At 53.0% G+C, this 24,389-nt stretch overlaps 1 long non-coding RNA gene, 2 other non-coding genes and 1 pseudogene across 6 annotated transcripts; 1 reads left to right on the plus strand and 3 right to left on the minus strand.

Annotated features, from left to right (window-relative positions):
* Positions 1-9,314: 9,314 nt before the first annotated feature.
* On the minus strand, positions 9,315-18,898 carry LOC134426018 (uncharacterized). Of its 4 annotated transcripts, none has more exons than XR_010029830.1 (4): positions 18,739-18,898; positions 12,372-12,499; positions 11,456-11,551; positions 9,315-9,635 (listed from the first exon to the last, which is right to left on the minus strand). It is a non-coding gene; the product is annotated as an uncharacterized LOC134426018 (long non-coding RNA). The 4 variants fall into 4 exon arrangements; XR_010029829.1 differs by having other exon boundaries at positions 11,456-11,548; positions 18,739-18,889; XR_010029831.1 differs by lacking the exon at positions 18,739-18,898 and adding an exon at positions 13,946-14,013 and having other exon boundaries at positions 11,456-11,548.
* Positions 11,241-11,323, minus strand: LOC134426083 (small nucleolar RNA SNORD45). Its single transcript, XR_010029861.1, has one exon. It is a non-coding gene; the product is annotated as a small nucleolar RNA SNORD45 (small nucleolar RNA).
* Positions 12,998-13,080, minus strand: LOC134426090 (small nucleolar RNA SNORD45). The gene has a single exon (XR_010029867.1). It is a non-coding gene; the product is annotated as a small nucleolar RNA SNORD45 (small nucleolar RNA).
* A 432-nt stretch (positions 18,899-19,330) lies between the features above and the next one.
* LOC134426023 (antigen peptide transporter 2-like) overlaps positions 19,331-24,389 on the plus strand; it is a 31,823-nt pseudogene continuing 26,764 nt past the window's right edge.

Below are 24,389 nucleotides of genomic sequence, written 5' to 3' on the forward strand. Positions count from 1 at the left end.
AGCTTATCCCCAACAGCATCCCAAAATGATAACTGATAGATAGAATCAACAGAGATATCAGGAAGCTCCTCAAATAACCATGAACAATACCTTTTAAACTCCCTTCAGAAAATTAACTCCCCTCTAAATTTAAAACTCTCCAAAACTTAACAAAAACATCCTTCTCAGCTTGGGAATGAGTATTTCCCATAGCTGCCCCTAGTGGAAGAGGGAATGCCCACCCACAGGAACAGAAAATCAGAAGCCCAAACCCCTGGGAGCTCTTTGCCACTCAGTCACTCACTCTCAGTCTCACAGGCACAATCTCCAGCCAAAGTGGGGCTGTCAGAGAAGCAGGTCCCATAGATGTTGAGGGGATTGTCAACTTCTTCTTTAGCGAGATTAGATAAAACTCACTTCAGTGTTGTGGCTGACCCAAAGGGGTACAGCTTCCAGTGACGTCTGGCTGGCAGGATCACTGCTGGAGACACAAGGACCTCAAGGAATCTGGTTCCTCTTCAGACGCCATGTGTAGCATCATGGCCCTACTGAGGCCCTTGGAGCGTCCAGCACTCATAAGCACAAACCTCACTGCTACCTTAGAAAGCTGACAGAATGAGCAGGATGAGTCTTCATATGATCTCCAGCAAACTGGGTTTATTGGTACACAAACAGGCTACACAGCTGAACAGGCCCCAGGGACGAAGGCAGGGTGTAGACTGAGGGAACAGGGCCTTATATGGGGTAGTGAGGGTGGAGCTGAGGGTCAGGGTCCAATGGATATGGGGGAAGATGGTGCAGAGGAGGGGTCAGAGCTGAGGTCAGCCAATAGGAAACAAGGGTGGAGGAATACAGCAAACTAGGGCCAATGGAGGGACAGAGAGAGAACATTTTAGGGCCAAACAAACGTGGGCAATAGAAGTTGAACTAGGGTAATTAGGCCAATGGGCCAATGGGGTAACCTAACGTAACATAAATCAGCATGTGTCTGCAAAGATCAATATGAGAAGAAAGCATCTCACCCTAACCTGAAAGCCTATTTCTCTTATCTAGAACCAGTCCTCCATGTCTGGGGGATTGAGATTCTGATGCTAGGCCTCTGGGCCTCCACACATCCTCACAGCTGGCCCAGGGCAGGTCTGGAGGGGTCTTGGTGGCAGCTTGGGCTTGGCACACACTTGAGGAGGGTGTCTGTTTTCAACAGGGAGCTTAGGAGTTTTAGAGTGCTAAAAGAAAAGAAAAAAAACCCTCTTTGCCTGAGAGCAGCCAGTTCTCCAAGCTAAGCTGATGCCAGGTGAGTGAGAAGAGACAGGATGGGGTTTGGAAATGTGGAGCAAGGCTCTCCACACTGTGTCAGATCTCAAGACACAGCTTCTCAGAGCAGGCCAGAGCTCCTTAGGAAAGTCCCTGGGTCAATATCAGTCACAGAAGGCTGCTATCATTTCTTCTCTAAATAGAACCATACACCCTTAAAACAGGAATGTGGATTTATTAGAAGCTCTTTGAAATATTTCTCCATAACAATAGAAAAAAAACTTCCTAGTGAACTGCACTTCAGTAGAGCGAAATCAAGGCAAAACCATGGTTTGTCAGGACTTGCTTGATTCTAATGAGCCCCATGGTGCATTTGGAGCTGAGCCCTTGAATCTCAAGGTCTGAGAGGAGATTGCACAAACCTTTCCAGGAGTCAAAGACAGAAGAAAACCCCAGAGTGTCTCAAAGCATGAATGAGTCCCACTGAGGTCCCTCCCCAAACATGGTCCTCATGACTCCTTGGAGGAGAGAATTGGAGGCCAGATGGCACAAAAACCTCTCACAAGCCTCATTGAGGAAAGGAAATTCCAAAGCACCTTAAAAACCATTATTACCTCAAAGTATTAATGAGTTCCACTGAGTGTCAATACAAAGCTCTCAAGGGACTCATTAAAGCAGATAACTGAGGCCATGATTGCACAAAACTCTCATGGAGTCTCTATCAAAAGGGAAACACCAAGTACCTTAAAATAACTGAAGTACCTTGAAGCATTAATGAGCTCCACTGAGGGTTGTTACTGACAAAGCCTCTCCAGGGACTAATTACAGCAGAAAATTGGAGGCTATGATTGCACAAAGCTCTCAGAGACTGCAAGGCCAAAGCAAAAGCCAAAGTCCTTTGAAAAACCTGCAGTCCCTGCAGGGAGCATTCAGGAGCCCCCAGCGCCATTGCTGAGCAAGGCTCCCCAGGGACTCCTTCCAGCAGATCCTTGAGGCCACTGGGATGTGAGCTAGGGGGGGATGCTGAGGGCAGGACAAGGGGCTGACAGTGCCCAGCCTGGATGGGGCTGTGCCAGGAGGCCCCCGTGCCTCAGGACAAGGTGTCTCCTCACAGCCCTTGGTGGCACAGACCCTGCTGTGCCCCTGGGCAGCAAGACTTGGCTTCTCTTTGTCCCCACCTGTCATCAGTGCCTCCAGTTCTCTGCTCTGCCTGGGGCCTGGGGACACTTCCTCAGTCATGAACCTTGGTGGGACCCATTAAAAGTTCAAGAAACTTTGGAGTTGGATTTTGACTTGGAGTTCTGGAGAAGTTTCTTCAGCTCCCTCTCAGGGACTGATGTTCAGGGCCTCAGCACAAAGCCCCAGAGGCTCATTAAAGTCCTTGTGCTGTGTCTGTGCTGCTGAGCTGGGCCGGGCTCCTGGCCCAGAGGCAGCTCCTGGCAAGGGCAGCACTGCAGAGAGACAGCTCTGCCCAGGAGCAGCTCCTCCTGTGCACAGCCCAGCAGGGCTGGGGCACTGCCTGCAGCCACCCCAGGCACAGCACAGAGGCACAGAGAGCTTCAATCAGGCAGGGCTGGGAAGGGGCTGAGAAGTGCCTGGGGCAGAATCACTGCCAGCCTTGGCACAGGAACCTCTGGCTGCAGGACAATGCAGCTGCAGCTCCTGCAGTTATCTCCTAAAGCTGCAACATCCCAATGTCTACAGACTCTCTGAGTACATCTCTGAGTATTTCTGGTGCAGGGGAGGTGAAATGCTCATGAAGCTCTGATATGCTGTTGGCTTCTGATCAGTCACAGAATATTTCCAAGACAAGGATTTTGATAAAAATGAGGACATTTCCTAAGACTTTGTCTTCAGATTCCTAATACTGGAGAATGACATGGAGGGGGGGATAAATATTAAAGGACAATTATGAATTTTGACAAGTGCCTGAGACATCTGAACTGTTCCTTTTAGTGATCAATAGGTTCACAGGAGATCCCTGATGTGCCTTCAGCCACTCTGCCTATGGTCAGCAGCAGCATCACCCTTGCTGGAGTCATCAGGCTGAGTCTGAGCTGTTCTTCCTCCAAGCTGCAAACAGAACCTGCCCCCAGGCAGTGCCCTGCAAACAGGCAGGGTTCTGTAGGGCCAGGGAGAGTGCACAGAGATTTGGGGTCTGTGAGGGCTGGCAGGGAGAGATGAGGCACAGGGAAACCCCTGCAGGAGGAAAATCTCCAGCAAGCAGAGAGAAGATCAGGCAATGAGAGAAAACAAAACCCAGCAATGCTGTGGCAGGGAGAGTTTAGAGATGTCCACAGGATCCCCTCCAGTGCAGCCCCTCCCTCTGAACAAGCCCCCTCCCTCCTGTGCCCCAGCCAAGCCTCTGCCCTCAGGGCCGGGGCTCCAAGGCGTGCAGCCCCTCCTGTGCAGGCAGAGCTGCAGCAGAGCCGTGGAGCAGCTCTGCAGCCCCAGGCCCAGTTCCCTCTGCAGAGCACAGGGCTGGGAGCAGCTGCCCAGCACTGGGGGCTCTGGAGGGGGCACAGCTGGCTCAGGGTGACGCTGTCCCCAGTGCCCAGCTCTGGGCAACGCTGTCAGGGCAGCCAGGGAAGGAGCTGCATCTCCCTCATCCAATGCCATCATAAGGACACTTGGAAGTCCCTCTGAGATTTTAGTCCAGGCTGGGAGCTTCAACCCAGCATGCAAACCTGTCCTAGAGCATCTCTCAGTGATAAGATCCATGGGGAAAGGCAGAGGTTTGTGACACTGAAAATGCTGCTGGGTTGGTGAAATGAGCAATGTGAGTCCTTGGCTACAAATGTGGAGCTGGGCTGTGATGAATCCATCTGCTCTCAGCAGTGCCTGGGGGTTTTTAAGAGAAACGTGGGACTGTGAATATCCTCCACCTGAGAAAAGTGAAAGCCCAGAGGAACTGCAAACAGAATGAAGTGACAGATCATCTGCCCCCAGTCTCCACTCATTATCTTGCCTCAGGGAAATCACTCTGTTCTACCAGAGGGCAGCAGAAATGCTGAGGGTTTCTGATATCCAAGAATACCAGGAAGTACATGGAAAGAGCTTAAAAAGAAAACATCAGAACTCTTCAACACAAGAGCATGTCTCTGTGTGTTACAAAGGAGGGTGTATGGGAAATTGCTTTGATTTTGGTTACCGGTATCTCCTCTAACCCTTCACTGTCCCTTTCTCCATGAACAGGTGCCCAAGTGCAGCCACAGCAAATGTCCAACAGCAGCTCCATCAGCCACTTCCTCCTGCTGGCATTGGCAGACAGGCGGCAGCTGCAGCTCCTGCACTTCTGCCTCTTGCTGGGCATCTCCCTGGCTGCCCTCCTGGGCAACGGCCTCATCATCAGTGCCGTAGCCTGTGGCCACCACCTGCACACGCCCATGTTCTTCTTCCTGCTCAACCTGGCCCTCAGCGACCTGGGCTCCATCTGCACCACTGTCCCCAAAGCCATGCACAATTCCCTCTGGGACACCAGGATCATCTCCTACTCAGGATGTGCTGCTCAGCTCTTTTTCTTTTTGTTCTTTATCACAGCAGAGCTTTCATTTCTGACCCTCATATGGTCCAACAGCTCTGTGTCCATCTGCCAAGCCCTGCACCACAGGACCCTCTGCCCCCTGGGCAGCAGAGCTTGTGTCCACATGGCAGCAGCTGCCTGGGCCAGTGCCTTTCTCAATGCTCTCATGCACACGGCCAATACATTTTCCCTACCCCTATGTCATGGCAATGCCCTGGGCCAGTTCTTTTGTGAAATCCCTCAGATCCCCAAGCTCTCCTGCTCACACTCCAGCCTCAGGGAACTTGGGCTCATCGTGCTTAGTCTTTGGTATTTGGTTGTTTTGTGTTCATTGTTTTCTCCTATGTGCAGATCTTCAGAGCCATGCTGAGGATCCCCTCAGAGCAGGGACAGCACAAAGCCTTTTCCACCTGCCTCCCTCCCCTGGCTGTACCTCTGTTTATCAGTACTGCAGTATTTGCCTGCTGTTGCAGGCTCCCAGCCAGGTAATAATTAGCATTGACTCCATGATTGCAGAAGGCTGATCCATCGCTTTATTCTACTACATTATATCATATCATACTGTACTTATTAAGAAACTCATCCCCTTTCAGACAGTCCAATACAGCTTTGATCTAATTGATCAATCAATCCAAACACCATGCAGTGGCCAGGCAAGCAGTCAGCAAAGGAAGGGCCCAGCCAGGTGGGGCAGCCGGGGGATGCCGACAGCCTGCAGGGACAGAGGCGCAGGGCAGGGACACTGTGGGACAGCCTGGGCTGCACAGGGCACAGGGATGGGCAGCAGCTGCAAGACAGCCCTGCCAGAGCCAACTTGGGCAGCACTTTGGCCATGGCTGCTGGCCCTGGGGCCAGGAGGAGACAAGTGACCCTTGCAGGCCTGGGGCCTCATTGCCTCCTTGTGCCTGCTCAGCAGCCTGGCAGGGGCCACCCAATGCTCCTGCCCCTGGCATTGCCCATCCCCACATGCCACTGCCCCTCCCGGGAAGAGCCCTGAGCAAGGAGGGAGGGACAGGATCTGCCTGGCCAGGGGCTGGGGCTCAGGCCTTGGCCCTTTGCATTCCTCAGCACCAGAGACACCTTTGCCTTGTTTGTCCCCACCTGTCATCACTGCCTGCAGGGTTCTGCTCCAGCTGGAACCTGGGGAAACTTTCTCAGTTGTGTCCCTCACAGGGATCTATTTAAGTCCAAGAAACTTCAGTGTTTCAATAGAACTGAGTTCTTGAGGGTTTTGTGACATCACTGAGGGGGTTGTGACATCACAGAGCTGGCTGTGACATCACAGAGCAGGATATGAGGCTATAGAGCAGAGTCTGCCATCATAGAGGGTGGCTCTGTGGCATCAGAGAGTGGGTTGTGACATCACCCAGTGGCTGTGTTACATCATAGAGCAGGCTGTGACATCAGAGAACAGATTGTGACATCACAGGGTGACTTTGTGTCATTGGTCTTCTGTGATGTCACAGCACTGTTGTATGACATCACAAGGTGACATAGAGTTGGCTCTGTGACATAGCAGGAGGCTGTGTGACATGACAGATATGGCTGTGCGACATCATGGGGACAGTGTGACATCACAGGGCTGTGTGACATCACAGGTGCAGTGTGACATCACAGAGATGGCTGTGTGACATCACATGGTCTGTGTGACATCACAAGGGTGCTGTGTGACATCACAGGGGCTGTGTGACATCACAGGGGCTGTTGATATCACAGGGGCTGTGTGATATCACAGGGGCAGTGTGACATCTGAGGAGCTGTGTGACATCACGGGGGCTGTGTGAGGGCACTGGGGAGGTCACTCTGCCCCGGCCCCCCTCACAGCTCCCCCCAGAGCAGTCCAACCCTGCTCGTGCACAGCGGGGTCCCCTGTCCCCCCGGGTCCCCCGGCCCCGCAGCCTCCCCCAGAGGATCTTCCACGAGATCGACCCCAGAGCCTGACACGGGGACGGGGGGCCGGGGCCCTGGGGGTGGCACAGGGGGACAGGGACCCCCCGGCAGCGTCCCCGTGTCCCCCAGGGCCAGAGCCTGGGCCAGGGCTCCTTCACCCTGTTACAAACAAGGGGCTGAGAGCGCTGAAAAATCCCCAGCAAGGGATCAGCAAAAACCATATTGAATATTAAGGGACAGCAGCACAGAGTTCCTTGGCAAGAGTCACTCTGCTCCTGACTGGACACTTCAGGCACACCAGGGAAACAAAGCAACAACAAAACCAAACAGAGTCCAGGTAATCAAACCAGAAATGAACTGAGAACTGTCCCTGTGTGTGTGACACAAAGACAGTGAGGGCAAGGATAAAAGGAATACAGCCTAAGAGCTCAAACTTAACTTGTACCTTAATGTTAACTGATACCTTCAAGTTCACAATTTAGCAAAAGAGCAGAGTGTAACAGCATTTAACCTAACTTAAACTATGACTTTGCAATTTACAGAGGAAAAACACTTTACAATATTTAACTTAGCTTATAACTTATAATAAAGGTAACAACTTAGTAACTAAGAACTACTCTTAGCAGCATTTAACTTCACTTACAGCTTGTGATTTAACCTTACCTACAGGCCTGACTGACTCAGCTATCCAAGGCACTCCAAGCCCTCAGAGAGCAGCATTTCTGCCACATTTCCCCAGCACAGGCACTCCTGTGTGCACACAGACACAAAGAGTCAGTGCACGGCACCTGTGAGCAATTCCCCTGAGGGCAGGCAATGCTCACTGTGGACCCTTTGGCATCTCCCCAGCAAAGGGCAAAGGGCTGAGCCTGGAGGAGTGGGGGGATCGGCCCAAGCTCCATTGTTGTTCAGGATCCCGAGTGCAGCAAACGGGAGAGTTCCCAGCTGGGAGAGGCCCCACTCAGAGGGAGTTGCTGACCCAGGAGAGCTCCAAGGGCTCCTTTTGGAGCGCTGTTTGCAGGGCCCCAAGAGAGGGGCTTCAGTCCCAGCAATGGTTCATCCTGGCCGCACTTGGCACCAACAGCTTTCTTTGGCAGGGTGAGAACAGGGATGTTGTGCCACTGAGGGAACAAAAACAGTTCCCAGGGCTGCTCCTACAGGAACCAGCTGGTTGGGCAGCAGCAGTGCCTGGGGCAGACAGTGTTTGTACTGAGCTGCAGAGGAGCTGAGCCCAGGGGCTGTTGGCCAAGGCCAAGGCCCAAGGAGCATTTCTCAGCTGGCAGGGTGGCCTGAGAAGGGCAGGGGGGATAATTCACCCTCTCAGTGAGCTCCCAGTCGCTCCCAGTATTTCCACATCTGAGCTCCAAGTGCTGCTCCCAGCCCTGATCCGTGGGGATGGGAATGTCCCGCTCCCTTGCTGGGGCAGGGTCACACCTGAGCCAGGTCTGCAGGGCAGGACCTTGCCCTGACCCCAAGCCCTGTCCCAGCTGCAGGATCTGCTTCCCATCGGCCTCTTCCTCCTGCAGCCCCAGCCCAGCTCGGTGCTGAACAAAGGGGCTGGGCTGGGGCCATCCCCCAGCAGGGGCTGCTCACCCCCTCTGCCCCCTCCCCAAATTCTCTCTGGGGCAGCAGAGCTGGGGCAGCCCTGTGGAGAGGGACAAGGGGGTGACACCGGCATGGGGGGGGTCACACACGACCCCTGGGGATTCCCCCTCACTCCCACAGTGCCAGGAACACAAACCCCTCCACAGAGCCCCTGTCCCCCAGCAGCACCTTGTGCGCAGGGTCTGGGGGCAGCTCTGGGGGTCACGGCTGCCCTAAAACCCCCTCCCAGCCCCACAGCCACTCCAGCTCCATCAAACCACCCCCCAGATCCCTGCTGTCCCCCACACCCCGAACCATTCTGTGCAATAGAAATGGCCCCAAGATCCATCAAAACTCTTTCCCACCTCTGCCAAGACCCACCCAAGTTCTCTCCAAGCCACACAGCCCTTCCCAAACTCCCAAAACTCTCTCACAGACCCCTCCAGAGCCCCCTTAACCCCTTCCCAGCTCCACAAATGGAGCCAAGAGCCACCAAAACCCCTTCCAATCCTCTCAGGATCCCCTAAACTCCTTCCCAGCCCCCCGTGGCACTGACCAGGAGAGGCTTGTGGACAGGAACATCCACAGCTGGGAGCAGCTCAGGCACTTCAGCAGCGTTTTAGGCACTTCCATCCCTTTGGGCTCTTCCCAGAGGCTTAAAGATGTTAGAGGGAGGATGCAGAGGGGGATGAGGGATGCCAAGAGTGGGATTTTGGGGACTGGCTGTTCCTCCTGCCTGAGTCCATCTCTAGAATTCACCAGGTGTCTGATGTCCATAAAAACCTCCAGACCACCAGGATTCAGCCACCCTCAAAAAAACCCAAACCACCAAAATTCAGCAAAAAAACACCCACCAAGGAGTTCCCCTCTCTGGTCTCCCTACTTTGCAGTTCAGGGGCTCTCTCCTGTCTGGGCTCCTGCAGCCCCAGTGTGTATTGGTGTCCCCTCTCTCTGGGCTGCTGGGGCAACCCCAGAGGTTCCTTCCCTGGGCTCCCCAGGTGAGTCAGAGGGGCCCAGGGGTGCTGCCTGTGCAGGGTTCCCGTTTCAGCACCCAGGGTACCCAAGGGTGAAAAACACCAATCACTTGTTTTTAAAATTTTAAAAGTTTAATAGTAATAAAATGGTTATAAAAACAGTAATATAATTAGAGCATTAGTAATTTGGACAATTAGGATTTAGGACAATATGAGACAACAAAAGCAAAGAGTAGCAGACGTCCAGGTACCCTTTTCTGGGCAGCATAAGCCCATAAAAGGACACACATTAACCGAGGATTAACTCTTAAAAACAATAACCTGTTGCATATTCACACACCTCATACATGATGCAGAAATTCCATTCAAACACAGGATTCTGTCTGGTCAGTGTCAGCTTCTTCCTCTGAATCCTGATGGCATCTTCAAGCCTGAGGGAGGCAGGAAGCAGTTAGTTTCCTCTGATAAGAGAGCAATAAATTCTCTTTCTCTGAAAGATTTAGGTGTCCTGTGGCTGCCATCTTGCTGCGAGTACCTCATTCCTTTCTTTAAAAAATACCTCACATACACAGTTTCTATTTTAACATTATGTTATAACCTAAACTATATTTAACACACTTAAAAAATCAATTAAAAAATCAATACAGCATAACATTCTAACACAAAACATAATATTCATTTTAATATTTGCAAAGAGCCAATCATAAAACATGCATTCTTCACACCATGGGTGTCCCTTGTCCATGGTGAGACCATCTCCGGGCTCCTGGGCCCCCCCTTATCGGGGTGTCCAACACCGCAGGCTGCAGAGGCTCCCCCAGCTCCGGAGCCCCCTCTCCGCTGTGCCAGCCCCCAGCCTGCCGGGCCCAGGCCATCCCCCCATGGCTCTGGGCTGATGCTGCAGCGCCTGCCCCGGGCAGCCCGACTCCCCCCCCAGGGAGGGTCCCCCGCACCCCCGGCCCAGCGCTGGTGCTCTGCCGGCACCAAACACCGGGACCCCCAAAATTCTGCCAGGCCGGAGCCGCCAAGGGGCGCCCGGCCCTTGGCCTGCTATAGATACAGATTGCAATATTGGCTTTGTGCAAATGTTAACATGGATTTTATATGGGTGCTGTTAAAATAACTTTGTTATTAAGATACAGTTTTTATTTCTGTTGTTAATTATAAGCTTAGACATAATAGTGATGTAGTTGATATAAGTGTGCTTGTGTTACAGTGCCTGCTTGGATGGGATAACATCCAATGAACATGGGATGAAGACACCTGGTACAGATGTGCCAGCTATCAGCACTCATCCTCTGAAGGCAGTGTGGGCAGTGGCCAAAACTGAAGATGATAAGAAAGGACCAAAACCACAACCAAGGAATACACATGCCCTAAAAACATGGAACTGAGGAGGACCCATGCTAAACAGGTCTTGGAATATGGAAACTTCTTTGGGAAAAAAGTTTACTATGCATAAGTGTCACAGACATCTTTTATGGAAAATTCTTTACTTAGGATTTTTCCTCCTGAGAAGCTGAGAGGCCTCAGGAACAAACTGTAAACATTGATTATCTGCGGCTGTTGAACACAAGAGGTGGATCTCTGATTGGTCTCATGTGGATGTTTCTAATTAATGGCCAATGACAGTCAGCTGGCTCGGACAGAGAGTCCGAGCCACAAACCTTTGTTATCATTCCTTCTTTTGCTATTCTTAGCTAACCTTCTGATGAAATCCTTTCTTCCTTTCTTTTAGTATAGTTTTAATATAATATATGTCATAAAATAATAAATCAAGCCTTCTGAAACATGGAGTCAGATCCTTGTCTCTTCCCTCATCCTTGGACCCCTGTGAACACAGTCACAGTCAGACTAAACAGCAAGCTGCAGACTGAACTCACAGATGCACATTTCACCTCAGTCCAAATGGATTTCTCCTCTGGAAAATTCCCCCTCTGCCTCAGAGCCCTTGCCTCAAAGTGGTCCCAGCCTGGCCTGAGCACTCGACGCCAGCAGAGGGAAAAGCTGCACTGCCAGAGGGATCGGGGGCTGGCCGGGCCTCAGAGTAATTCTAGAGCTAAAGCGTGAGAGACATCAGCTCCGCTCAGATAATACATGCCAGCGCTCATCCCGGGCCTGGCCACCGCCTCCTCCTCCTCCATGGGAACCCAGGGTTGGTGCTTCCCCAGCTCTGCGGCTGCAGCCCGTGCCCGGTGTGTCCGTGCCCAAGGGCTCTGGGAGATGTTGAATTTTCATCTCTTTCTCTCACCTGCAGCTCTCCAGGCTGCTGGTCAGGATCCCCTCTGGGCACCAAGGCTTCTCTACGGGTCTCCCTCATTTGGCTGTTCCCTGTTCCTCAGCACTGCTGTGACCAAACCATGGGAAAAAACTTTCATTAAAGATGTGTATTTTTGAATTGGCTTCTGGCAAATATTCACATGAATATCTTCTGTGTGGTGTGTTATAAAGTTATGCTGCATTAATTTTCCTAAATAGTGTGTTAAATATAGTTTTAGGTTGTAACAAAGCAGCAAAATAGAAACTCTGCTATGTAGAATACTATTTTCTTAAAGAAAGGACTTGCACTGAGATAGCAGCCACAGGACACCTAAACCTTAGAGAGAAAGAGAATTTATTGCCCCATTATCAGGAGAAATGAACTTCTTCCCGCCTTACTCAGCCATCAGGATTCAGAGGAAGAAGCTGACACCGACCACACAGAATTCTGCGTTTGAAAGGAATTTATGCATCATGTATGAGATGTATAAATATGCAACAGGCTGTTGTTTTTAAGGGTTAATCCTCTGTTAACCTGTGTCCCTTTTCGGGCTTATTTTGACCCTGCTTTCCACAGCAGCCTCTCTCTCTGTTTTAGAGTTCAAAGGACTCCCTTATCTCTGTCCTTGGCTGAAGCAGTTTCTTAGAGCACAGGCTTTGGTGAGAACAGGCAGTCAGACTAAACAGCAAGCTGCAGACTGAACTCACAGATGCACATTTCACCTCAGTCCAAATGGATTTCTCCTCTGGAAAATTCCCCCTCTGCCTCAGAGCCCTTGCCTCAAAGTGGTCCCAGCCTGGCCTGAGCACTCGACGCCAGCAGAGGGAAAAGGAGTGAACAGCCCGTGCCTGGTGTGTCCATGCCCAAGGGCTCTGAGAGATGTTGAATTTTCATCTTTTTCTCTCACCTGCAGCTCTCCACTCCACTGGTCAGGATCCCCTTGAGGCACCAAGGCTTTTCCACGGGTCTCCCTCATGTGGCCGTGGGTCTTCCTGTTCCTCAGCACAGCTGTGACCAGACCACAGGGAAAAACTTCTGCAAAAAATGCGTATTTTATGATTGGCTTTTTACAAATATTCAAATGAATATTACCTGTGTTATTTTAAAAAGTTATGCTGTATTAATGTTCTTAAATTGTGTGTTAACTATGGTTTTCGGTTACAACAATGGTAAGATAGAAACTCTGCTATGTAGAATACCTTTCTTTAAAAGAAAGGACTTGCACTGAGATAGCCACAGGACAGCTAAATCTTCCAAAGAGAATTTATTGCTGTCTTATCAGGAGAAACGAACTTTTTCCTGCCTCACTCAGCTGTGAAGGATTCAGAGGAAGAAGATGAAGGCAGTCAGACTAAACAGCAAGCTGCAGACTGAACTCACAGATGCACATTTCACCTCAATCCAAATGGATTTCTCCTCTGGAAAATTCCCCCTCTGCCTCAGAGCCCTTGCCTCAAAGTGGTCCCAGCCTGGCCTGAGCACTCGACGCCAGCAGTGGGAAAAGCTGCACTGCCAGAGGGATCGGGGGCTGGCCGGGCCTCAGAGTAATTCTAGAGCTAAAGCGTGAAAGACATCAGAGCCGCTCAGATAATACATGCCAGCGCTCATCCCGGGCCCGGCCACCGCCTCCTCCTGCTGCTGCTGGGGCCCTCCCAGCCCGGACCCGCCGTTTCCAGCGCCCAGGGCCGCTCTCTGTGGCTGCAGCCGGGCCCCGCCACAGCAGCCCTTGGCCCGGCGCTGGAGCCGGTGCCGCTGTTGGCAGCAAAACCCACCCCGGGCAGAGCCGCCCCGGCCCGGCTCTTCCCGCGGCCCCGGCTCGGCGCCGCCGCCATCGCCCTCAGCCGCCTCGCCGGGCCCGACCCGGAGCCCTGGGCCTCAGCGCCCTTCGGGGACCGCACTCGGGGCAGCGACCGCTCGGGGCACCGCGGATCGGCCCAGCCCCCCCAGCCCCGCTCAGGCACCGCGGATCTGCCCGGCCATGCTCGGCCCCGCTCGGGCACCGCGGATCTGCCCGGCCCTGCACCAGCCTCGCTCGGGCCCCGCGGATCTGCCCGGCCCCCCCAGCCCCGTTCGGGCACCGCGGATCTGCCCAGCCATGCTCGGCCCCGCTCGGGCACCGCGGATCTGCCCGGCCCTGCACCGGCCCCGCTCGGGCACCGCGGATCTGCCCGGCCCCCCCAGCCCCGTTCGGGCACCGCGGATCTGCCCAGCCATGCTCGGCCCCGCTCGGGCACCGCGGATCTGCCCGGCCATGTCCGGCCCCGCTCGGGCACCGCGGATCTGCCCGGCTCCCCCAGCCCCGTTCGGGCACCGCGGATCTGCCCAGCCATGCTCGGCCCCGCTCGGGCACCGCGGATCTGCCCGGCCATGTCCGGCCCCGCTCGGGCACCGCGGATCTGCCCGGCCCTGCACCAGCCCCGCTCGGGCACCGCGGACCCGCCCGACCCTGCACCAGCCCCGGGCCCGGCCCGCACCACGCACCCGCTACCGCCGCCGCCGCTCCGCTGCCAGGGACACGCGGCCGGAACGGGCAGGGCCGGGCTGGCAACGGGACCCGCCCGCAGCCGCCTCCGCCTGCCCCGGCACCAATCAGCGTCTTCCACCCAACGCAATGGGCATTTTGAATAACGCGCGGTTTCTGATTGGCTTCTGGCAGATATTAAAACGAATACTTTATGTGTTACGTCAGAAAGTGATGCTGTATTAGTTTTCTTAAGTAGTGTGTTAAATCTAGTTGTAGGTTGTAACAAAATGTTAAAATAGAAACTATGCTATGTAAGATGCTTTTTTTTTTTTTTTTAAGAAAGGACTCACACCAGTCAGCAGCCACAGGACACCTAAATCTTTCAGAGAAAGAGAATTTATTGCTCCCTTATCAGAAGAAACGAACTTCTTCCCGCCTCACTCGGGTAGAAGCTGTCAGGATTCAAAGGAAGAAGCTGACATTGACCAGACAGAATCCTGTGTTTGAATGGAATTTATGCATCATGTATGAGGTGTGTGAATATGCAACAGGTTATTGTTTTTTAAGGGTTAATCCCTTGTTAACGTGTGTCCTTTATCAGGCTTATTTTGCCCAGAAAAAGGTACCCGGAGTGCATAACTCTTTGCTTCTATTGTCTCTTATTGTCCTAATCCAAATTGTCCACATTATTATTACTCTAATTATATTGCTATTTTTATAACCATTTTATTATCATTCAACTTTTTGAAATTTTAAAAACACGTGATTAGCGTTTTTCACACTTTTTAACACCAATTCGTACATTAAAAGCAGGCATAGCTTTATTTTGTCGCTGGGATCACCCAGCCCCAGCTCTTTCACTCCCCAGCTGGTACCTGTGTCACAGGTGAGCAGGGAGATGATGCTGCCCTCAGGAGCTGGGCCCCAGCACCCATGTGCAGGTGAGGTGCAGCAGTTCTTTTCAGGGATTCTGAACGTGAAGGAAAAGGAAGTTTATTTTCTGACTGTAACATTTATAGGTTTTTAAAAGTGACCATGGATTGGAGGCTGAAAGTGCCACCTCTCCAATGACACTGGACAAACCAAAAGTTTAATAAATTTCTTTTCTTCTATAAAAGAATGCAAAACAAATCTCAGGAGCTCATTCCTTCCAGAAAGATTATTGATACTGCTCTAGAAGGCACCTGGGAACAGCATCTCAATCCTGCCCATGTTTTCCCAAAAGCGCTCCCTGCAGCAGGAACAGCTGGGTGCAGTTGTCACTGCAGATGTTCAGGCACCCAAAGCAGCTGCAGCTGTTTGTGAGCAGCAGAGCAGATATTCCCTGTGCCATCACCTTTCCATAGGGATACAGAAGCTCTGGTTCTGGGGTATGTGATCCTGGCTGCTGAACTCCAGGGAAATCCACATTGCTCATTGGAAAACCCACCTGAACTTTTCTTTTAAGTGTGATGGAGAAATGTCTCTGCATCCGGGGGCTACTGTGGTGCTAAATCACCTGAGGAGTGTTGGGGTGTGCAGGAACCCTACATGTAAGGGATCAATAATCCCTGGACAGAAGCTGGGCTGCTCAGGAGAAATAATCCCTGGACAGAAACTGGGTAGCCCAGAATCAATAATCCCTGAAGAGGAGTTGGGCTGCTCAAGACCAATAATCCCTGGACAGAACTTGGGCTGCTCAGGATCAATAATCCTGGACAGGAGCTGGGTAGCTCAGGATCAATAATCCCTGAACAGGAATTGGGCTGCTCAGGATCAATAATCCTGGACAGGAGCTGGGTAGCTCAGGATCAATAATCCCAGGACAGAAATTGGGCTGCTCAGGATCAATAATCCTGGACAGGAGCTGGGTAGCTCAGGATCAATAATCCCAGGACAGAAATTGGGCTGCTCAGGGTAAATAATCCCTGGACAGAAGCTGGGCTGCTCAGTTTTAATATAATATATGTCATAAAATAATAAATCAAGCCTCCTGAGACATGGAGTCAGATTTTCATCTCTTCCCTCATCCTTGGACCCCTGAGAACACAGTCACATAGCTCCCTCTCAAATACATCTGCATGCAATTTCACAACAGGTTCATACATATTCATTCTACTGATTTCCTGTTCCATTTCCTGTGAATTTTTCTTTATCAGAAAGAATTCCTGGGGTCATTTTGACCCTGCTTTCCACAGCAGCCTCTCTCTCTGTTTCAGAGTTCAAGGGCCCCCCCTTTATCTCTGTCTTGGGCTGCAGCAGTTTCTTAGAGCACAGGCTTTTGTCAGAACAGGCAGTCAGGCTGTCACAGACATCTCTCCTGAAAAATCCTTTCCTTAGGATTTTTCCTCGTGAGAGGCTGAGAGGCCTCAGGAACAAAATGTAAACATTGACATTATTTACTGCTGTGGAATGCAACAGGTGGATCTGTGATTGGTCTCATGTGGTTGTTTCTAATTAATGGCCAATCACAGTCAGCTGGCTCAGACTCTGTCCTAGCCACAAACCTTTGTTATCATTCTTTCCTATTCTATTCTTAGCTAGCCTTGTGATGAAATCCTTTCTTCTGTTCTTTTAGTATAGTTTTAATGTAATATATATCATAAAATAATAAATCAAGCCTTCTGAAAGAGGGAGTCAGATGTTCCTCTCTTCCCCAATCCAAGAACCCCTGTGAACACAGTCACAGTGAAGTTCTACCTGTTTGTTATTGTAATCACCAGTCGTTTTAGTTAATCACTCCTTTTGTATCAGGAGGGCCCTGCCTGAGGCTAAATTGATGGCCCTTCTCTCCAAACAGTGAGAGGACTGGATATGGGGGGGGGGCATCAGAGAAAATGCAAAATAACCTCGGGACCAGCATGCCATGGGAAGCAACCCCACCAAACTTACCGAAAAAACCCCCAAAACAACGAGCCAATACAGAATTAAGAGATCAGAGTGATGTCTGGAGGTGAGGAACAAAGTACCGAGCCTGCAGAGATGCTGAGAACCTTTGTTGCCTCTCACCCTGAGCAAAGACCTCAGCTGCCAGGCTGTCACAGCCCAGCTCTGTGATGGCTCAGCAGGGATGGACAGAGGGGTCAGGGGTGTTATAAATAAAAAAAATCTGCCAATTTTTTGGGCAAAAAAGGGTTGCAGAGTGAACCAGTTATACCAGTTGCTGCCAAGGTGAAGTGTCGCAGACATCTTTTCATGAAAAATCCTTTCCTCAGGATTTTTTCTCCTGAGAAGCTTAGAGGCCTCAGGAACAAAATGTAATCATTGATTATCTGCTGCTGTGGGATGCAACAGGTGCATCTGTGATTGGTCTCATGTGGTTGTTTCTAATTAATGGCCAATCACAGTCAGCTGGCTCAGACTCTGTCCTAGCCACAAACCCTTGTTATCATTCTTTCCTATTCTATTCTTAGCTAGCCTTCTGATGAAACCTTGTCTTCTATTCTTTTAGTATAGTTTTAATGTAATATATATGATAAAATAAAAAAATCAAGTCTTCTGAAACATGGAGTCAGATCCTCATCTCTTCCCTCATCCAAGAACCCCTGTGAACACCGTCACAGGTGGGACCCCCAGCTCTGCCCTTTAGTGGACAAAGCTGCACTTTTCTCCTCCTCCGAGTCACCCTGGGAGCAGTTTCGGACCCATCGAGCTTCCCAACCTTGAGCTGATCACTTTTAATAAAGGCATTAAAAAGGAGAAAAAGTCTCCTGCCCTGTTTATTTCACCCGGTGTCACCCACCTACCCAGCCCCAGGGGCCACACAGCGCCTGAGGCGTCCTCCTCCTGTGCCACCCGGTCGGTGACATGGCCCGTGAAGTAGGGGGCGGCCACCTCACCGGTGGGGACACAGCATCAGCATCACCACGATGGGTGGTGACCCCTGAATTGAGGGAAGAGGACTGGAAATTGTATCCTGACCACTGCCAAAATTGTGTGTTGAACCCCAAAATCAGATCCTGATTTCCCAAACTGGGTGCTCAAAACCTCTAAATTGGGTCCTGACCCCTCAAATTGGCCTTGCAACCCCCCATCAGGTCCTAACCCTAACCCCCTCCCCAGTCATGTCCAAACCCACAAATCGGATCCCAAATCCCCTCAAAGGGGTCCTGTTATGTCCAAACCCTCCACATTGGATCCCAAATCCCCTCAAATCGATCCTGACCATTCCCAAAATTGCGTGTCGAGTCCCAAAATTGGATCCTGATTCCCCAAACCGGGTGCTCAAAACCTCTAAATTGGGTCCTGACCCCTCAAATTGGTTTCTGACCTCGCTCAAATCAGATTCTGCCTCCCCCAAATTGGGTCCTGACCCCTCAAATTTGCCTTGCAACCCCCCACGGCATCCCGTCCCCCTCCAGTTATGTCCAAAAAGCCTCCAAATCAGATCCCAAAGCATCTCAAAGGGGTCCTGTTATGTCCAAATCGGATCCCAAAGCCCTCAAAGGGGTCCTGTTATGTCCAAGCCCACAAATCAGATCCCAAAGCCCCTCAAAGGGGTCCTGTTATGTCCAAACCCACAAATCGGATCCCAAAGCCCCTCAAAGGGGTCCTGTTATGTCCAAACCCACAAATCGGATCCCAAAGCCCCTCAAAGGGGTCCTGTTATGTCCAAACCCACAAATCGGATCCCAAAGCCCCTCAAAGGGGTCCTGTTATGTCCAAACCCACAAATCGGATCCCAAAGCCCCTCAAAGGGGTCCTGTTATGTCCAAACCCACAAATCGGATCCCAAAGCCCCTCAAAGGGGTCCTGTTATGTCCAAACCCACAAATCGGATCCCAAAGCCCCTCAAAGGGGTCCTGCCCCCCCGGTCGGGGTCCCCCCGTACCGAGAGCAGAAGCCGACATCAGCTTCCCACCAGAGTACATCGCCCGCGCTCGGGCCTCAGCAGGGCCAGGAACCGGCGAATGGGGGGAGACAGTATCGGGGACACGGGGACCGGTGGGTTCTGCTGTGTCCGGTGGGTCTCGGTCTGTCCTGCTGGCTCCCGGTCCTGCTCCCGGTTCTTCTCGCCGGTGGTTCCGGGCAGTCCCGGGGGCCCGTGCGGGCCCCGGTGCTGCTCGCAGCGTGTCCCGGTCCGGACCGTGTCGCCCTCGGACGGTCCCGGTGTGCTCCCGATGCTGCCCCACTCCCTTCCCGGCAGCCGCCGCCGTTTCCCGGAACGCGCGCGCGGGAATCCTCGCCTGACACGCCCACGCCTGAAATAACGCCTGTGATTGGTCAAAGAGAAGGTGACATCATCGGTTGCCAGGCAGAGGGGGCTGGAGCGGGTTGAGAGGCGAAGGAGGCGGTGCCTGGAGGGGGCGGGGTCTGGGCGGGAGGAGGCGGGGTCTGGGCGGGGATGGCGGGGAGAGGGCGGGGCAGAGCGGGATGGGCGGGGGCTCAAAAGCGGTACCTTAACGGAGTTTTTGGGAGCTGAACTGGGAGCGCTGGTGTGGACTGGTGAGTGCCCCAAGCTGGACTGGAGACATTGATGTGGACTGGGGAGCTGAGAGGGCTGAACTGGGAGCACCGTAGTCTAGACTGGGAGCACTGGTGTGGACTGGGGAGTGCCTTGTCTGGACTGTGGAGAGCCCCAGGCTCGACTAGGAGCACTGCTGGGGACTGGTGAGTGCCCTTAGCTGGACTGGAAACATTGATATGGACTAGAGAGTGCCCCAGGCTGGACTAGGAAGTGCCCCATGTTGAACTGGGAGCACTGGTGTGGGCTGGTGAGTGCCTTGTCTGGACTGGAGAGTGCGCCAGGCTGAACTGGGAGCACTGGTGTGGAGTGGCAAGTGCCCCGAGCTGGACTGGGACCACTGGTGTGGACTGGAGAGTGCCCCAGGCTGAATTTGGAGCACTGGTGTGGACCGCTGAGCTCAGGGGTCTGAACTGGGAGCACTGGTGTGGACTGCTGAGCTCAGGGGGCCAGACTGGTAGCACTGTAGTCTAGACTGAGAGCACTGGTGTGGACAGGGGAGTGCCCCAGGCTGGACTCAGGAGCGCCCCAGGCTGAACTGGGAGCACTGGTGTGGACTGGTGAGCTCAGGGGGCCAGACTGAGAGCACTGTAGTCTAGACTGAGAGCACTGGTGTGCACAGGGGAGCGCCCCAGGCCTAACTGGTTTTAACTGGTGTCTCCACAGGCTGTTGCTCATTCCCCGGGAACCCCACAGAGAGCACTGTCCGTACTGGTCCCACCATGGCGCTGCCACCCGCCGCTCTCCTGCCCAGTGTGCTGCTGGTAGCTGACGCCCTGGCACTGGTGTTACTGGTGCCGCTGGTGCTGCTGCTGGCGCCGCTGGGCGTGCTGGGCGTGTGGCTCGAGGCTGCCCTGCGCTTGCCCATCCTGGCCGCGGCCACCCGGCTGCCAGCCCCTCGCCGTCCTTCCGGAGCCACCGCGGCCGCCGTCACGGCCGCCGCCACCCCCGCGGTGTTCGGAACCTTCCGGAGCCTCCTGGGGCCGCTCGGGGCCGGCCCGCGGCTGTTGGCGGCCACAGCGCCCGCCTGGCTCGGGGTCACCCACGCCACTGCCGCCCTGGCCGTGCTGGCCTGGGCCGCACCCCCAGCCCCCGGCAGCATCCCCGAGACCCCCGGAGGCATCCCCAAGGCTCCCAGCAGCGTCCGGCGCGCTCTGGCACTGACCTGGGAGCAGAGGAACGTCCTTGGAGCTGCTGTCCTCTGCCTCATGCTGGCTGTCGTTGGTGGGTGACTGTCTTGGTTTAGGGCAAATCTGGGAGAAAACCTCCAAAAGGGGCCCCTCCAGAAAGCAAACCCACACAGCCCGTCCCCAAACCAGTTCAGGAAAGATTCCTCAGAGAGAAGTGGAAAGAACCTGTTTATTTAACAGGCAAAGCACACAAAATGAACAATACCAGATGACAACACTCTTTCATCACTCTGAAAAAGATGACAAATTCAGAAAGTCTCTCTTGGGCGTGGTCACTCTGTTCTCAGTCCCTCTGGTCCTGGGGCAGCTGCTGCAGCCACAAAGTGCAAACTCTCGGTGTTCTCAGGTCCCGGTCCGGAGCAGGCTCAAGTAGGTCCAAAAAAAGGTAAAGGAGAAACAGTCCAGGGAAAAATTTGGACTGCTTAGCTAAACTAAATAATGAGGGGAAACAAAAGCAAGAGCAAAGCAGGAGCAAAGCAGAAGCAAGAGAAAAGCAAAACGCCAAGCAAAAAGCAAAAGCAGCACCATGTACAGCCCCGTGTCTGTGTCCCGCCAGCCGTGGGGGAGCGGCTGATAGCAAAACCAAAGCAAAACTTTCACTCTTCAGAGCCAGTCTTGAAGGCACAGAACATGATATCCAGCATAAACAGAACACACAGATGGGGATACAAACATCCTAACGTCACCTTAGGACGTTGACATGTGGTGACAGGCATTGACACCCCCGATTTGGGCTCTGCAGCCCCAAATTGGGAACCCCCCAATCTGGGATACCCCACCAAATTGGATGCTGCCACCTGAAAATTGAGTGTTGAGCTCCTAAATAGGCGATGACCACCCTAAAATAGAGTGGTGGCCCTCCGAAATTGTGAGTTGACCCCTTCAGTTGGGTGCTGACCCTGCAAAAATGGGGTGCTCACTTTCCAAATTGTGTTTTGACCCTGCAAACTTGACTGTTGGTCCCCCAAAATTGGGTGCTGACCATCAAACTAATGGTCTGATGCCCAAATATGGATGTTGACCTCTAAGACCTGGGATCTTTAGGTCCTGATCTCCTATGTTTAGGTTCTGATCCATAAAATTGTGTGCTGAACCCCCCCAAAATTGGTACTGACACTTTAAATTGGGTGTAAAATCCCTAAATTTTTCACGAAACCCCCCAAACTGGGTCCTGACTTCTCTAAATTGTCTCCTGCCCAAATCGTGTCCCGCCTTTCCAAAATTAGATCCCTGCTCCCCAGACTGGATCCTGCCCCCCACAAATCAGGGTCCCCCTGTGTCAGTGGTCTCACCCGTGGTGATGCAGCCTCGGTGACACCCAGGGGAGATGGCGGGGCCGTACACCACCGGGAAGGTGCTGGATGCCATCGGGAGTGGGGACGGAGTCACCGCTGGAGCTGTCAGGATGGCGGCGGCTGCTGGAGCCACAAGGTGGGTTGGAGCATTCCCAGGGCCTGTCCCCATGTCCCCAACGTCCCCGATGTCACCGTGTCCCTGTGTCCCCACAGTGTGCTGTTTTCTGGCTGCCGGGGGTCTCTCTTCATGCTGTTGATGGCGCGTCTCCGTCAGAGCCTGAGCCTGCGGCTTTTTTCCCACCTGGTGCACCAAGACCTGGACTTCTTCCAGGGAACACCAGCAGGTAACGGGGTACGGCCCAGCCCCATCCCCCCCGACCCATCCCACCTGTTCCATCCCATCCCAGCTAGTCTGTCACCCCCGTCCCATCCCATCCCATCCCATCCCATCCCATCCCATCCCATCCCATCCCATCCCATCCCATCCCATCCCATCCCATCCCATCCATCATATCCCATCCCATTGATCCCATCCCATTGATCCCATCCCATTGATCCCATTCCACTGCCACCATCCCATCCCATTGATTCCATCCCATCCCATCCCATCCCATCCCATCCCATCCCATCCCATCCCATCCCATCCCACCCCACTGCCACCATCCCATCCCATTGATTCCATCCCATCCCATCCCATCCCATCCCATCCCATCCCATCCCATCCCATCCCATCCCATCCCATCCCATCCCATCCCATCCCATCCCATCTGTCTGTTATCCCATCCCACGACTCCATCCCCATCATTCCCATTCCCACCATCCCATCCAATTCCATCCTTTGCCATCTTCCTGGCTTCATTCTACTCCAGTGTTCCATCCTGTCCCCATCCCACTTTCCCATTCTAGCCACTGTTCTGTTCCCATTATTCTCACTCCCGTGCCTCCACCCTGTTGCGTATCCCCAGCTGCCTCCCACCATCCCATCACCCCATCCCACCATTTCCTTTCCCACCATCCCATTTCCCCTGTCCCGCCCCATTCCACCCTGACCATCTCCACAGCCATTCCCATCATCCCATCCCACTGCTCCCCATTACATCATTCCCATCCCAAATGGGATCATCCAGGATAGGATCATGGTCTCACCCACCACTATCCCAACCTCTTTTCCCACCCTACAGCTGAGCTCCTGGCTCAGTTTTCCACGGAAGTGCCACGGGTGTGCAGGGCAGCACCGAGTGGAGCCAACCAGCAGCTGCAGTGTAGTAAACCCCTCAGGTTTAGCCAGGGCCCCTTGGAGAATAGAATGCTGACACAGCGGCAAAGAAGTTTCCTGTCTCCAGGGACATCCGCCTTGTACCTTATCCCTATAGCCATGTAAGGCAATATGTTGTTAACCCTACTGTTGGTCACTTATGGTCACTCTAACACCTTTGCCATTGGTCAGGATTGGATCCGGGCCAAGGGTATAAAAGTAGCATACTGTACCCCTACTAACTTGGAAGAAGAAGATCTGAGACCCTTCACGGACCCTCCAATAAAGCCATACTCGTCTACATACTACAGCCAGCGTCTTCTGCTTCTCCTCTCTCTACCGTCTGCTGGAGCCTTAGGCCAAGGGAAAAGCTACCTAGCAAGCAAAAGAGCTTGAAATCATAAGAGCTGCCTAATCACTAAGAGCTGAATATTCCCTGCTTGCTAAGGCTGTCCTGCAGCCTTAGTCTGAGAGCGAGCTGGCTTCTAGCACCCAGTCCCCTTGGGGACTGAGCTCTGGAACTGTAACAGCTTGCATAGGATAGGACCAAGCAAGGCTCATTTACTGCGGAGCCTTATGATGGCCCTGGTGGTGGGGGGGTTCATGGTGGGGCACCGGGGCTGGCACTGCTGGCACTGCTGGAGGTGCCCCTTGGAATCACCACCCGCTGCATCCAGAGCACCCGCAAACAGGTCAGGAGTAGGAGGGAAAGAGTGGGAGGGGACTGAAGAAAGGTGGGAATAGTGGAGCTGGGATGGAGGCTAGGGGAATGGGATGGTGGGGATGGGATGGGATGGGATGGGATGGGATGGAGAATGGAAAGGAGGATGATGGAGGTGGAAATGGTGGGATGAAAGGGGATGAAGACAAGGGGAATGGGATGATGGGGATGGGATGGAGAATGGAAAGGAGGACGATAAATGGTGGGATGAAAGGGGATAAAGACCAGGGGAGTGAGATGGTGGAAGTGCTGACATGAGGATGAACAAAATGGTCGAGATGGGACTGGTGTGGATGAGAAGGATGAGATAAGGTGGGATGGTGGGTATGGGATGAGACAGTGGGGATGGGGATGGTGGGATAAGAGAATGGATGGGAATGGTGAGGGTGAGAGAGAAGGGTGTGGGATAGCGGGAATGCAATAGTGGGGATTGTCCTGGTTTAGGACAAATTAGGGGAAATCTCCAAAAGGGAGCCCCCCAAAACAAAACAAACCTCCAACCACCCCTCCCCCAACACCGGGTTCGGGAAGGAATTTCTCGGAGGAGCAAAGTGGAA

The sequence above is a fragment of the Melospiza melodia genome, chromosome 17 (genome assembly GCF_035770615.1).
Source record: "Melospiza melodia melodia isolate bMelMel2 chromosome 17, bMelMel2.pri, whole genome shotgun sequence".
Lineage (NCBI taxonomy): Eukaryota > Metazoa > Chordata > Aves > Passeriformes > Passerellidae > Melospiza > Melospiza melodia.